Below are 9,105 nucleotides of genomic sequence, written 5' to 3'. Positions count from 1 at the left end.
CATCATTGTTCATGTGTTCCACCACTAACTCTACATCATTGTTTAGTATCCTGCTAAACTCTGTTACATCAGTGTTATCATGTGAATTTCCCTGCTAACTCTGTACATCATTGTTTCATGTGATTCCACCACTAACTTCTGTACATCATTGTGTTACATAGTGATTCCTTGCTAACTCGTATGACATCATTGTGTTCATCGTGACTTCCTGCCTAACTCTGTACTCATTGTTTCATGTTGATTCCCTGATATCTGGCTACCATCAATTGTTTCATGTGATTCCCTGCCTAACTATGTACGCTCATGGTTTCATGTGATCCCGCTAACGCTGAACGTCGATTTGTTTCATGTAATTTCCTCGCGAACTCTGTACATCATTGTTTCATGTGATTTCCCCTAACGCTGTAGCATCATTGCTTCATGTGATTCCCTGCTAACTCTGCTACATCATTGTTGTTTATGTATTCCCTGCTAACTCTGTACGTCATTGTTTCATGGATCGCCTGCTAACTCTATGACGTCATGTATTCAATGTGATTCCCGTAATGTACGTCATTGTTCCAAGGGATTCCCTGCTAACTCCTGTACGGTTCATTGTTTCATGATCACGCTATCTCTGTATACGTCATTGTCATGTATTCCTCGCTAACTCTGTTACATCATTGTTCATGTGAATTCCTTGCTAACTCTGTACGTGCATTGTTTCATTGATCCCTGCCTAACTTTGTTTATACGGTCATTTGTTTTCATGTGATTCCTCGCATAACTCGTGACATCATTGTGTTATGTGATTCCCGCTAACTCTGTACATCATTTTTATTGATTCTCTGCTAACTCTGTAACGGTCAGTGTTTCATGTGATCCTCTTACACTCGTACGTCATGTTTCATGTGATTCCTCGTAACTCTGCTACAGTCATTGTTTTATGTGGATTTCCGCTAACTCTGTACATCATTGTTCTTAGGTGATTCCCCTGCTAACTCTGTACATCACTTGTGTTCATGTGAATTCCCCCGCGAACTCTGTACATCATTGTTTTAATGTGATTACCCGCTAAACTGTGTACGTCATTGTTCATTGATTCATGCTAGCTCTATACGTCATTGTTTCATGTTGATCCTCGTTACTCTGTAACGTCATTGTTTCATTGTGATTCCCGCTAACTCTGTACGTCATTGTTTCATCCTGATTCCACCGCTATGCTCTGTACGTCTTGTCATGTTGATTCCCGGAACTCTGTACGTCATTGTATTCATGTGATTCCTCGCCCTAACTCGGCTACATTCATTGTTTCTATGTGATGTTCCCGCTAACCTCTGGTACATCATCTGTTTCATGTGATTCCCCTGCTTAACTCTGTACATCATTGTTGCATGTGATTCTACCGCATCTGTACATCATGTTTCATGTGATTTCCCGCTAACTCTGTACATCATTGTTTCATGTGATTCTCCGCTAACTCTGTAACATCATTGTTCATGTGATTCCCCGCTAACTCTGTACATCATTGTTTCATGTGATTCCCTTGCTAACTCTGTACGCGTCATTGTTTTCATGTGATTCCCTGCGCTAACTCTGTACATCATTGTTTCATGTATTCCACGCTACCCATACATCATTGTTTCATGTGAGTTCCCTGCTAACTCGTGTACAATCATTGTTTCATGTGCATTCCCTGTTAACTCTGTACATCATTGTTTCATGTGATTTCCCTGCTAAACTCTATACATCATTGTTCCATGTATTCCACGCCTATCTCTGTACATCATTGATTTTATGTGATTACCACGCTACACTGGTTACGTCATTGTCTTCATGCTGATTCCCGGAACAAAATCTGTACATCATTGTTTCATGTGATTCCCTGCTAACGTCATATACATCATTGTTCATGTGATTCCCCCGCTAACTCTGCTACATCATTGTTTTTATGTGATTACCGGCTACTGTGTACGTCATTGTTTCATGTGAGTTCCCTGCCCCAAAGCCATCATTCTACAAAGGATGCCATGCATCAGATGATTAATATAATAAATCTACAAGCTACCAATACGAGACAGTTGCGCTTACCAGTGCATTTTATTTGTTTGCTGTGCATACTCAGTGTTAGCAACATTCGACATAGAAAATCTTTTATTTTAGCCTCAGCTGACGAATCCGGGATGCAGCTTGTAGAATCGCTATGATGTCGTGCGTTCCATGCCGTCAGTGTGTCAACAGTTATGGCACAAAATCTTAACCGCTCGACGTAGCGTTATTTACATTTGGCAGGTTCTGGTATTATGAAGTCATGCTACACTATAATAATGAGAATAAACTGTCGATCAATTTATATTCCATAATCAAGTGTTAACAGGTTCATTACTGTCGGCAATACCTGGATTACACAGAACCTTGAGAAGTCAGGCAACTCAACCTTGCCAGCTCCTACAACCTCCAGGCCAGTCAACACCATGGTACAGTTCACAGAGCATGCCAATTTTAAGACTTTGCTGTGCATCGCAAATCGGAGGATGACATTTGTCCGGCTGTCAGGATGTGCTGTTGCATGAGCTGGTCTCTGTGTGGTATCTGATGTGGCTGGGATTGTGGTGCAGTGTGCGATGAAGTGCTGGGCTTCGAGAGTGCTGTCTGATGAGCTGCGGCTCCCATGGTGTGTCCAGCATGCGTAATAGGGCTGCTGGCTGGCTGCCTGCTTGCGTCGAAATTTTAGTTCCAATCATTAATATTTTTTATAGAGGTATATGATTGTCAGATGTTAAGCATGGTATTTATAAGTATATATTAAATCATTATAATTTAATAAGTATATATTATATTATATATTAACATGATATATAATCTATATGAATATAATTAAAATATATACCTGGCCTGTCACAGCATGCGGACTGAGTGATTAGTTCTTCATGAGTGGAAGAACCAAAAAATATGATACATAAAAAATAGCCAACCCCCTTTTTTGCATGTTTAAGTTTGTTTTTACTTTTCTAGTCACAGAAAATTTTGTCAAGTTTAATTATCCAACACTATTACATACCTGTACCTACAATACTGTGCCTCATTTGTTCCTGCCTTTTCATGCCTGTTCTCCTCTGCATGAGATTCTGCAGGGCCAGCTTAAAGCCAGGTTCTTTTTCCTGTGGAGATCTGTGACGTGCGAATACAGATGGCACGATACATCTGGTGACGCGATTATGCCTCCTCAGCACGCTGAAGTGAAAAAAACGACATAACATGATGACGTATTACCCTGATTATTACTAAATGTCAGTTACTACTACTAGCATTTTAGGGACAGGAACAAGCGATTTCAGTAATAGGATAGTAGCAGCTTAAATTGTGGGCAGCATGGATTTTTTCTAGGGCTTTATAAGCAACTGCACGTAGTTGCCGTAACAAGTACTACGGCCGAATTGCTATAAGAATTAATTGAATTTGCTGCTACATTTAATATACCAGTATACAAACATAAATGTTAACTTTATCATTAACGTTACAAAACAACAGTAGATAAAATTTTTACTAAGAAGGAAGAATTTTACCTATTTATTGATGAGTTATTTCAATGTTTACTCACTATTTTTTATCAGTTAAAATATACTTACTTACCACTGTCAATGGGTAAAGAGTGTCGCAGCTACATGGGAATGGTCTCCCCAAACCGCCATGCCATGCGCAGTTTAGATGGCCCGGCATACAACACCGTCCATCCTTCTCACAAATCACCACACTAATTGCAACGTTCCCTCCGAAGCCTTGCCAAATGCACGCACCTAGGAGAATAAATGCATGCAAGGGAATAAACTGCCGCAGAATCTTGTAGATAGCTGTAATGATGAAAAAAGAATACGTTAAATGAAAATTGAATTACTGACATATGTGCATGCCTATATGTCTACTATGTAAGTAAATTATTACAAGTAGTAAGAATTACAGGAGAACCACGATTTGTTTATTAGATGGCAACAGTAGTCTCATACCACAGTCTCACGTTTATTGTTGCAAAGTTAGCCTACTGCTAAACTGGTGAGTGATGTTGCACAATTAGTACAAGCCATAGTTATAGCTGTACTATACTAGTATCGATCGCTGCATCTCACGTAAGGATAAAAGTGCTTCTGTTCCTGTACTGTTACACCGACTTACATGGGCTTGCTGCATGCCTAATGCACTCAACAGTCTAGAGCGAGACTAAGTAAAATAAGTTATCAGGACAGGTGATTTAAATGGTCCTACATATTTACATCATGCCCAACTCACTTGACTGATATGATCGACTCTTTAGCAGCTTCCGTGCACTGGCCAGAAAATCCACCCTGTGTATTATCAATGGGTACCGGTACTCTACTGTCTACATCTGAAAGCTCGTTTACTCTCTACAATCCAGGACAGGATTTAAACTCTGACCCGTACATATGCAGAATGATCAGGCACTCACACATAAGATCTTTACTACATGACTGGCTGTTTAGCGCAACAGAATCTAGTTTGTCTGGGCATTTCACGCAGCAATTCTATGTGATCAAGCTTAGACTGGCCATGGACGTTACCTGCCTCTGCCACGGAGGTGACGGTGCCGACTCGGTAGCCATCTAAGGCCAGCTGAGCAGAATGAGGTGATCACCAACATGCCGGAAACAATAGAACATCTATAACATATGACGTCACTTGCACAAGTCGTATATTAACTGATAGCTCTTAGCCTCATCAAATGCTGAGCGACACCGCGACCACGCGGCCGCCATCTTGCAACACTTCACTCTAAAGCGTGATCTGGCCGGTCTGTTCCCACAACCATTTCAAATGAAAAGAAGTAAAAATCGACTTATTCTATTATTCAAATTAGCCATGAAAAAAAACTTTGATCAATACTTCAAGAGATCATATAAATATGGAATGTATATATCTAGTATATATATCAATATTTCTCTTTCATTCTAGCTGTATATATCTAGATATATCATATCCATATTTATATAACTCTAAGTATTGATCAAAGTTTTTTCATGCCAATTTGAATAATAGAATAAGTTCGCATTTTCTTATTTTTCATTTGAAATGTTGTGGGGCACAGACCGGCAGATTCAGCTTTGAGGAGTGGTTTGCAAGATGGCGGCAGGTGGCCGGTGGCGTCACATTCACGTTGAGCGTGGATAGGCTAAGAGCTATTCCAGTTAGTATAGTTAGAGACATAGAGTTATATATTAGACCCCTCATTGGTATATTAATACAACTCTATGAGTAGAGATCAGTGGCTTCAGCCCGCTTCGCGAAACAAGAAATGATTGCGCCAATCAGAGAGCTGTACACGGCCAATCAGCTAAGTCAGCCGAGCAGGCTTTTGCCTGACGTCATTTCTCCAGTTATTCAAGTTGGCCTGATCGATACGAGCTGCGAAACGCCAGGGTTGAGCTCGCGTACAGGCGTAGATAGTGGTAGTGAAGCGGACATACCGCCTGTATCATACAGGTTACTGTCCTCTCTCAGTTCTACTCTCTATTATCCTGAGTGTGGAAGGGGCACTGCATGCATGTTTGCTATACAGAGAGTTCGCGCACCAACTCATGATTTGACTCCATGAGTGTTCGCTTTCCAAAGTAGGAGGTCCACACCGCTGCCGCTTAAGTACAGCGCTGATATCGGATAGCTGCCTACAATGTCCGTAGTAATTAATTAGACTAATCGTGCTTCAATAACTCAAAATTTCAGAGATTATAGCTAAGACATGTGTCTATGTGTATCTAGATTTCTAGAAATGTAACTCAAATCGTTCGCGCCATATGATAGTTTAATTGTACACTTTCTTACCGCCATAGCCGTGCGTATATTAACCTGTGCGATACGCGCGTAGATACTTGCTAATTAATTAAATCACTCGCGCTTCAATAAACTCAAGAATAATCAAGAGATCATAGATACACATGTTTATATGTATCTAGATTTCTAGAAAAGTAACCTCAAATCGTTCGCGCCATATGATAGCTTAATTGTACAATTTCTTAGTGTAAACCACAGCAGCTAGTCATTTTGGAAGAATAATGACAACTGTAATTCACAAGATAAATGCGTTCCACTCTCCACTCGCTCGCAGCTGTAACATGTGTTTGCAGTTCTTAGAAAATCTAGATACACATAGACACATGTCTTAAGCTATAATACTCTGTAAATTTGAGTTTATTGAAGCACGATTAGTCTAATTAATTACTACGGACCATTGTACAGCGTATCCATACAGCGCTGTACTTAAGCGGCAGCGGTGTGGATCAATTTGGAAACAACATGCCGTCCAGCGATCACGTGACCGATTTTTTCCGACTCGTCATGGCGCAACTCTCTCCCTCGCGCAGGGACTCTAGTGCTCTAGTGTGCTCTGGTGTGATCAGAGCATATAAATCAACCCATGATTTATATCAAACCGTGATTTATATGCTCTGGTGTGATACCGGTTTTGCAGTCTTTCGTAAAGCCATAGAAATAAGACTCATAAAATAAATATGTCATACTCATAGGTGTCTCTATATATTTCTATGGGTAAACCCATAGATACAATAATGTAACCCAACAATAGTAAGGGAGACTCCTCTACTCTTGTTGGGTTAGATTTTTGTATCTGGTAAACCCTTGGAAATATATAGAGATATACTAGAACCCATATTTGTTCCGTAGGTAAACCCCACTGAGCTGTATATAACAACATGTTATTATAATACCTTATATGTGCGTTATTATTATATAAACATGTATAATATATTATATATATATATATATATATATATATATATAATAGGTTATTATCAAGCGCTAATAATACATTATTACTAACTCTTGTTTTTATGTGACATGTTATTATACGCAGCTCAGCAGGTAAACCCATAAAAATAGATACATACCTATGTAGGGTACATATCTATTTCAATGGGTAAACATACTGCTACTGACGATAATACGGTTATTGCGGAAAATTAATGCATGCACTGAAAAGGGAATATTATTTTGTAAGCACGATCGAGAGAGCACACATGGTACGTAGTGATAATGTAATATGAATTTCCTTTATACCGTATTGTCTCTTCATGAGACATTAGAAGGTTAATGTATATTATGAGGTGCACATGCAGTATTCCTGGTTTTTAAAATACTATATCATATTAAATATGTATTTGCATATGGACAATATGTGCAAAAAGATACTATTATGTTGAAATTGAGCAGTCAAAGTAGAGAGCTTATACATAATATACACTGTACAGACGCATGGCAGTTGCCTCCTCACCACGATCAACACCAGAGCTATAGGCGCATTTAACAGGGCCGTAGTTGCCTCCCAAAAAGTGCCACTGCAGAAACATGTAGCCGATGCGGGGGGTCTGGGGTCTGCTTTCAACAATTTTGAAATGTAGAGCCTGGAAATGGCATTTCCTGCATTTTCAGGCTATGTTGAAAGCAACCAATTCTGATCATTTTAAAAGGTCAATTTGTAAATTTCAAAGAGGAATGTAGCTAAAGCTGATGTTTTGACTAAAGTATCTAAAATATATATTATGAGTATGATAACTAATAAAACATTGTTTACAAAATTGTATATACTAACAGTACATAATTATGAAAAATAAGCCTATTTTCAATCTGCATTTATACTTTCACTATGTACATCTGTATGTTTTGAAGTTTGAATTTGAATATATAGGCACATATTGTCATATTAAATACACACTCCAAATCTTAGAGCACTGATATAACACCTCTAATTGATCAGTAATACCAGTAATTACCAGTAATACCAGACAGTCCAGTCAGATAACTTGTCATTTTATTTTTTTATTATTCCAATTTTATATTTTCTGCCTGGATGGCAACTTACAATTCTGAAATTACATTTTGTTCATCTACCTTGTCTAACATGTCTCGGTGCCACATGCATGACCATTGCATTTTGAGCCTTAACTGGTCGGGCGGGGCACTCCATATATATTGCATGGTAGGTATGTGCCGCGGGAGAGACCCCCATTTTCAACCCTAACCTAAACTTCCGTTCCAGTGCATCGCATTTTAAGAATATCTCGTTCCAGAGTATTAAGTTTAGTTACCATGCAGATCTTACATTTTTGCCGTTCCGGAGACCCTAGTTTTTAATATTTCCGTTCCAGTGGATCGTACTTCAGAATACGTTGAAGCCGGGCCGTCAAGGCATGCATGCAACGTGTGTGCGTGCGTGCGTGTGTTGCCTGTGTGTGTGTGGTGTGTGTGTGTGTGTGTGTGTGTTGTGTGTGTGTGGGTGTGTTGTGTGATGTGTGTGTATGTGTGTGTGTGTGTGTGTGTGTGTGTGTGTTGTGTGTGTGTGTGTGTGTGCGTGTGGGTGCGCGTGCGTGTGCGTGCGTTCATCTCTCTCCGGTCATGTTTTTTCTCCTCTACATAATACAACATTATTGGTTCAAGTGCTACAGCATATATTTTAAAGCAAATCACTGTCTCCCCCCCCCCTCCCCACAGTTCCGGAGACACCCTCTTTTAAACGTGTCCAGTGTCACAGCATTGAATTTCAACGAAATCTAGTTCGGAGACCCCCATTTCAACATATCCAGTTTCAGAGTATACCACATTCAAAAAACATTAGTTCCAGAGACTTCCATTTTCAGGTCTGAGTTAGTTTCAGAGCCCCCCCCCATTTTTGATTTTGCAGTGGCACATACCTACCATAATGTGGGGTGAGTGCCCCTCCCCCGGGGTTTCATCTCCTTGGTATATGTTGCTCCATGGTTCCCTGCAGAATTTTTTTTTTAAATAGTGCTACGGCAGTGCCGTGCTGCCGTGGCGGCCACTACGGCCCTGCATTTAAGCTTAAATATTATGAAAAAGGTTATATTATCGAGGCGAAATTATACGTTCAAAGTAGAGAGCACACGGGTCAGTAGAAGGCGGGGGCGTTTACTTTCGGGACGTGGCATTAGACCAGGAAACAGTAAACACAATATAAATTATTCGTGATTTAGGAACAAAAGTTGACCGGGGCGTGGAAAAGCCGAAATTGCATTTCTTATTAGCCAGGAACTGGGAAATGGCATGTCTTTTACCTGTAAAACTGAGAATGAATGCATCAGTTCT

Source organism: Priapulus caudatus, unplaced genomic scaffold (assembly GCF_000485595.1).
Source record: "Priapulus caudatus unplaced genomic scaffold, Priapulus_caudatus-5.0.1 Scaffold602, whole genome shotgun sequence".
Taxonomy (NCBI): Eukaryota; Metazoa; Priapulida; class Priapulimorpha; order Priapulimorphida; family Priapulidae; genus Priapulus; species Priapulus caudatus.
The sequence above is the reverse complement of the archived record's forward strand: the minus strand, read 5'-3'. Positions refer to the sequence as shown.